At 39.4% G+C, this 6,000-nt stretch overlaps 1 protein-coding gene across 2 annotated transcripts in view; it reads right to left on the reverse strand.

The window, feature by feature from the left end:
• Nucleotides 1–5,775, reverse strand: part of PNPLA8 (patatin like domain 8, phospholipase A2) — a 48,907-nt gene extending 43,132 nt beyond the window's left edge. Inside the window, exon 1 of one of the 2 annotated variants that reach the window (XM_037010882.2) lies at nt 5,629–5,775. The gene's annotated coding sequence lies outside the window, so the exon portion shown is untranslated. The remainder of the gene's footprint in view (nt 1–5,628) is intronic. The other variant, XM_037010883.2, reaches the window with a different exon arrangement.
• Between the last annotated feature and the right edge of the window lie 225 nt (nt 5,776–6,000).

A 6,000-nucleotide genomic window follows, 5' to 3' on the forward strand; every position in this document is an offset into this window, starting at 1 on the left:
TAAAAGCCTGCAAACCACCACACAGAAATATTTCACCTAATATAAATACAATACTTGATAAATTGTAATATTTATAAAATTATACTGAAACATAAATATTTGATAAAACATCAACCAAGTACTATGGATGAAAAGTCATGCTCAAAACCAATAATGGACTCCTACAACTCAACAATAAAAAATAACCCAATTAAAAAGTGGGCAAAGGACTCAAACAGACATTTCTCCAAAGATGACACACAAATGGCCAACAAGCATATGAAAAGATGCTGAATATCACTGATCAGAAAAATGCAAATCAAAACCAAAAGAATTAACACCTCGCACTCATTAATACCCATCAGGATGGCTATTATCAAAAAAGAAAGAAAGAAAAGAGAAGAAAGGAACAGAGCAAGTGTTGGCAAAGATGTAGAGAAATTATAACCCTTGAGCACTATTAGTGGGACTGTAAAATGGTTCAGCCACTTTGGAAAAGAGTAGAGCAGTTCCTTACAATATTAAAAGTAGAATTACTGTATGATCCAGCAATCCTACTTCTGGGTGTATTTCCAAGGGAACTGAAAGCAGGGTCTCAAAGAAATATTTGCACACCTATGTTCACAGCAGCACTATTCACAACAGCTGAGGTAGAAACAACCCAAAAGTCTACAAACAAATGCAGATGAATAGATAAACAAAATGTGGTATATACATACAATGGAGTATCATTCAGCCTTAAAAAGGAAGAGGATCCTGTTACATGCTACAACATGATGAACCTTCAGGACATTATTTTATGTGAAATAAACTAGTGACAAAAAAACAAATACTGTATGATTTTACTTATATGACAATCTAGAATAGTCAAATTCATAGAGGGAGTAGAATGGTGGTTACAAGGGGTAGGGGGGTTGGGGCAAAGGGGAGTTGTTCAATGATTACAGAGTTTCAATTCTGCAAGATGAAAAAACACTGGAGATTTGTTTTGTAACAATGTGAATGTACTTAATGCCCCTGAACTATATACTTAAGAATGGTTAAAGTGGTCAGTTTTATGGTATGTTTTTTACCACAATAAAAAATTTTTTTTTAAAAAAACCAATAGGGGGAAATACACAGTTGATGAGGAATCAAAAGACCTGGATCTGGAGTCACATTACCTTGATGGTGCAGAGACCCTAAGCAAACGAAAACCAGTCAGAGCTGGTGAACCTCATGGTGCCTCAGCAGAGTCAATCGAAACTACCATGTAAGGACACTTCCAAAGCTCAGAGAAAAACAGGACTCCTACACTAAGCAACCACCACTGAAGATTAACTCACAAAGATTACAAAACATAAAAGGAGATGAACCATCACCTCAAGAAGAGTGCCAGCAAATATAGCCAACAGGAAACTGTGCAACCAAAACTTGGAAATAACAGAAGAAAATTAAGAAGGTTTAAAATGCTTAATGACATAACAGAGGGAAGAAAAACAAGGAGACAAAAATGAGAACTGTACAAAGAGTTAACAGGAAGGGCAAAATTTTAGAAATCAGAACTCCAGCTACATGATACACCTATAGTATAATGACAAATAATAGTTGAAAATAAAGGAATGGGGGAAGTGATATAATAGGCCTATATTAACCAAGAGAAAGCATAAAGCATTTAAAAGCACATTTAAGGCAAAAGCATTAAATAAAGATAAAAAAAGGAATACCATCTAACAGTTAAAAGCAGTAATCCTTTTGCTTATAAACATCAGGTAGACTTCCAGGCCTTGAAGAACAAGATAATCTATTACAAATGAACAAATAACTAATATAATGTGTAATATCAGGTCAAGAAGTGCCATGAAGAAAAGTAAAGCTGGGAGTTGGGGAGCAGAGGCAAAGAGAGTGCCATTTTAGCTGATGCGGTCAGGAGAATTGAGTTGACATTTTACTGGAGATGTGAATGAAGTAAGGAAGCAAATTATTATAAGTATCTGGGATAAAAGTATTCAAGGCAGAGGAAAAAGCAACCAAGGCTTTGGAGACAAGAATGAGCTTTGTCTACTCAGGAATAGCAAGAACAACAAGGTGGCTGAAGGGAAGTTAGAAATGGGAAAAGAGCTAGAGATCGGCCCAAGAGTCAAGCAGAAGACAGAGCTACGTAAGCCTAGACTGTGGTAAGGTGTCTGCATTGTTCCCTTCCAGTAACATATAACCCTCACAACCAATTATGAGTATGCTTACAACTTGGCATTGAAATACAGTATATAAAGCTAAAAAAGAAAAGAGGGGGGACAATTTACAGGCAGTCTAGACAATTTCATGATCATAACATTTTAATACACCTCTATAGAAATTATAATCATCAAGTAAAAATCTACTAAACATAAAGAATGGTCAACAAAATCCATCAGCCAAATCGCCTCCAAATCACAACACTAGTAAATGCAGAAAGGAGTTTTGAGAGTAAATTCAGCTGGAACAAAAGTTAGATTACAAAAAGATAAGGAGAAGAATGTTAAGTGGGAGGTGCCATCAATTACTGAGAAAAGACCAGGGAAGACTAAAGTACCTATTTATAGGGTAGTACAAATACAGTGTAGGTATAAATAGAATAGTAAAGCTTAGACCAACTACTAGGGAATGGAATTGAGTTTACCAGAGAAAATAAGGGAATTTTCAGGGTGGAGGCTCAGCAAAGGATGGAAGAATAAATTTATAGTGGGCTTCACTTAAGGTATTGCAATAATGCAGGCACAAAGTGACAAAGGCTTGAATTAAGGTAATAGTACTACAATGGGGACCGACATTACTCTGAGCCACACTTTAAAAGTAGGTAAACAACAAAACACACGGCTTGGTGACAGCAAGGAATGGGGTAAGGAGTTCAAGGCGTCAAGACAATGTAAAGGTTTTTAATCACAGACACAGGGAGAATAGCACTTGTGAAAATGAGATAACTGCAGACGGAACCAATTTAATATGAAAGAAAATCTCTTGGGATACAGTGACAGTGGGACATTCAAATGGGGATGTACTACAGGAACAAAGGCTGTGGATTTATGTTTGGAGCTACTAGCACAGTGATAGCTGAAACCTTAAGACTGGACTACCAAAGAAAGGTTTATAGTAATAATTCTTGAGAATTTGGGGATCACAGAACCTGGTAAAAGCTCCTTTTCCTTGAAAAATAGTTTTTTTGCAATATATACACACTACATTTTCCATGGCACTTCAAGATATTCATGGACCTACTGAAATATTCCTTGGTTTCAAATTTTAAAACTCTGCTTTAGAGAAGAACATGAGTAGGACTGCTACCCAGTTAGGAAGAGGACGTCTTCTAAAGAAACAAAAAGGAATAGGAGATAGCCAAGATGTGGAAGCGGCCTAAATGTCTATCAGTGTATGAATTGATAAAGAAAATGCAGTACATATATACAATGGATATTACTCGGCCATAATAAGAATGAAATCTGGCCATTTGCAATGACGTGAATAGACCTAGAAGGTATTAAGCTAAGTGAAATGTCAGACAGAAAAAAGGGTACTTAGCCATATGACTTCACTTACAGGTTGAATCGAAAAAATAAAACAACCAAATAAACAGAACAATAGACTCATTAACACCAAGAACAAATTGGCAGTTGCCATAGAGGAACGGGATGAGGGTACAGATGAAGTAGGTGAAAGGGATATAGAGGGACAAACTTGCAATTATAAAATAAGTAAGTCATGGGGATGGCAACTACAGAATAGGGAATATGGTCAATAATATTATAATATCTTTGTATAGTGACAGTTGGTAACTTATTGTGGTGAACATTTCACAATGTATATAATTACTGAATCACTATATTGCACACCTGAAACTCCAATAATATTGTATATCAACTATACTTCAATAAAAAAATGAATAGATTGGGGGGGAAAAAAGCATAGGAAAATAGATATCCTGAAAAAATTAAAGCAATGGGAAACCAATACAACTGCAAGTTTTAAAAGTATTGGATAATGAATAACGTACATAACTACTGTCGAAGCACTTGATTGTTGAATGTTGTATGCTTGAAACCAATATAACATTGTATATCAGCTATACTTCAATAAAAAAATAAAAATAAAAAATAGAAGTTGTGGATAATGAAGAAAGTACTACTGAATTACTATGTGGTACACCTGAAACCAATATAATATTGTTCTATACTTCTATAAAAAATCAAGTAAATTAAGTGGAAAAAGAGCATAGGAGAAAAGGAATTCTGGAAAAGTCAGGACAATAGAAACCAATACAACAGCAAATTCTAAAAAGTATCGGATAATGAACAAAGTAAAATATAAGATAAGGGACAGAACGATGAGAACTAAGATATGACAGGAAGGTGTCTAGGGCTAAGAGTTCTAAATTTGTCCTTTTCACAAGTGAAACAATATGTACCCTTCAGCATAATTCCGCCGTCATTACTAAGTGAAAGAACAACTCAGTGTACAAGCTGTACTTCTATCAAATTTGCATGTGAAGCAAGTAAATACATAAACTAGTGAAACTGACCCTTACACTCAACATCACTCTTTAAGAGGGCACTGCTTTCAAGATTTTAATTTAGATCTGATATAGAAATAGAAAAACAAGACTGACATTTAGGAAAAGTGTGAATAATAAAAATTATGAAATAAGAACATATTCTTATATTGAGCATACAAGAAATCTGCACAAGCAATTTTAACAAAATGACTAGAACTGGATTGAAATAACTGCCTCATAAGAGGCATAAACTCGGTTCACAGTTTAATACAATTTCTTTTAATTCTTGGATTTTTAACTTTTTAATTTTTAAAAGCATTTTCTTGATACACTGAATCGTAATTTTGTCACGTTTGAAATTTCAACAATTAGGACTGTAGAACCAGGATGCAACAGTTACTGGGGCAAAAACAGCACTTTAAATAGGATTATACATGGTCCCTGGGCCACATCTCTTCTACTTTTTTCCTAGAGGTCACCAGTTTTCTTTAAAGTTACCATTGTGTTAAGCTTAAAAACCATGTCCCTCTCCCAGCATGATAACAAAATGTCAATGACAGGAAGCACTAGCAACGCACTGATTCATGCGGCTTCACCTTTTAAAAAGCACATATACCTGAATCCGCTTAAGCAACAAGCAGTCCGGGGTTGTTAAATGTGGGTGGGGTTAAAAAGAAATCTCTGGCAAGCAAAAACACCAAGCAGAAGAACCACCGGTACCCTGACAGTCGAGGATGATGCTGAATAGGGAAACATTTTTGACAGTCACCAGTGAACTGCTGGAGTACCGTCCAGTCCAGGGGAAGCCACAGAGACTTGGGGTGATTAGGCTGGGAGTCGGGGTGGGACAGAGGCGCGGGGCGGGACCAGAAAAACCAAAACAATGCGCGTTTATGGGCCAGGACTACCCGCCGCGCGGGAGGCAGGGCTCGGCGCACCAATCAGCCCCTGGCCCGCGACCTCCTTCCGGCGCCCGGCGCCTTTGGAACCTCGGCCTGGGACCTCCTCCAAGCCAGGCGGCGCCCCGCCCTCTTACTCTGGAAGTGCCCTCGCAGGACAGATAGAAGACCCGGAGCGCCGGCCAGTGCCCCGGGAAACCAGGCTTTTTTCTATCGTCCCGCCTCTGTCCCCCAGCGGCCACTTACCGGAATGAAGGCCGCAGTTACTTCGGTGGTAGTGAAGACGCGCCTCTTCCCGGGTGGAAGTCCCCTCGGCCGACCTGCATCAGCTGAGCTCCCAACACAAACAGAAGAGCAGCCAGTGCACCGCCCCTCCCCAGCTCCGTCCCGCCCCAGCGGAAGTGACGCACGCGCGGCCTGCGCCCCCGCCCCCCTCCCCCGGCAGCCGGGGCGCCTCCCGGGCCTCGGTCCTCGGGTCAGTCGCCGCTCCGCCCCATCCCCGAGACATGCGCAATAGGTCATGACTGAGCGCCCGGCCGACGTGCCTCGGCGCACGCGCCTGCGCATGCCGGGAGAGGCGCATTTGGGGAGCTGTCTTGGGGGAGTTTCCCTTGCTCG

Source organism: Manis javanica, chromosome 6, assembly GCF_040802235.1.
Source record: "Manis javanica isolate MJ-LG chromosome 6, MJ_LKY, whole genome shotgun sequence".
Taxonomy (NCBI): Eukaryota; Metazoa; Chordata; class Mammalia; order Pholidota; family Manidae; genus Manis; species Manis javanica.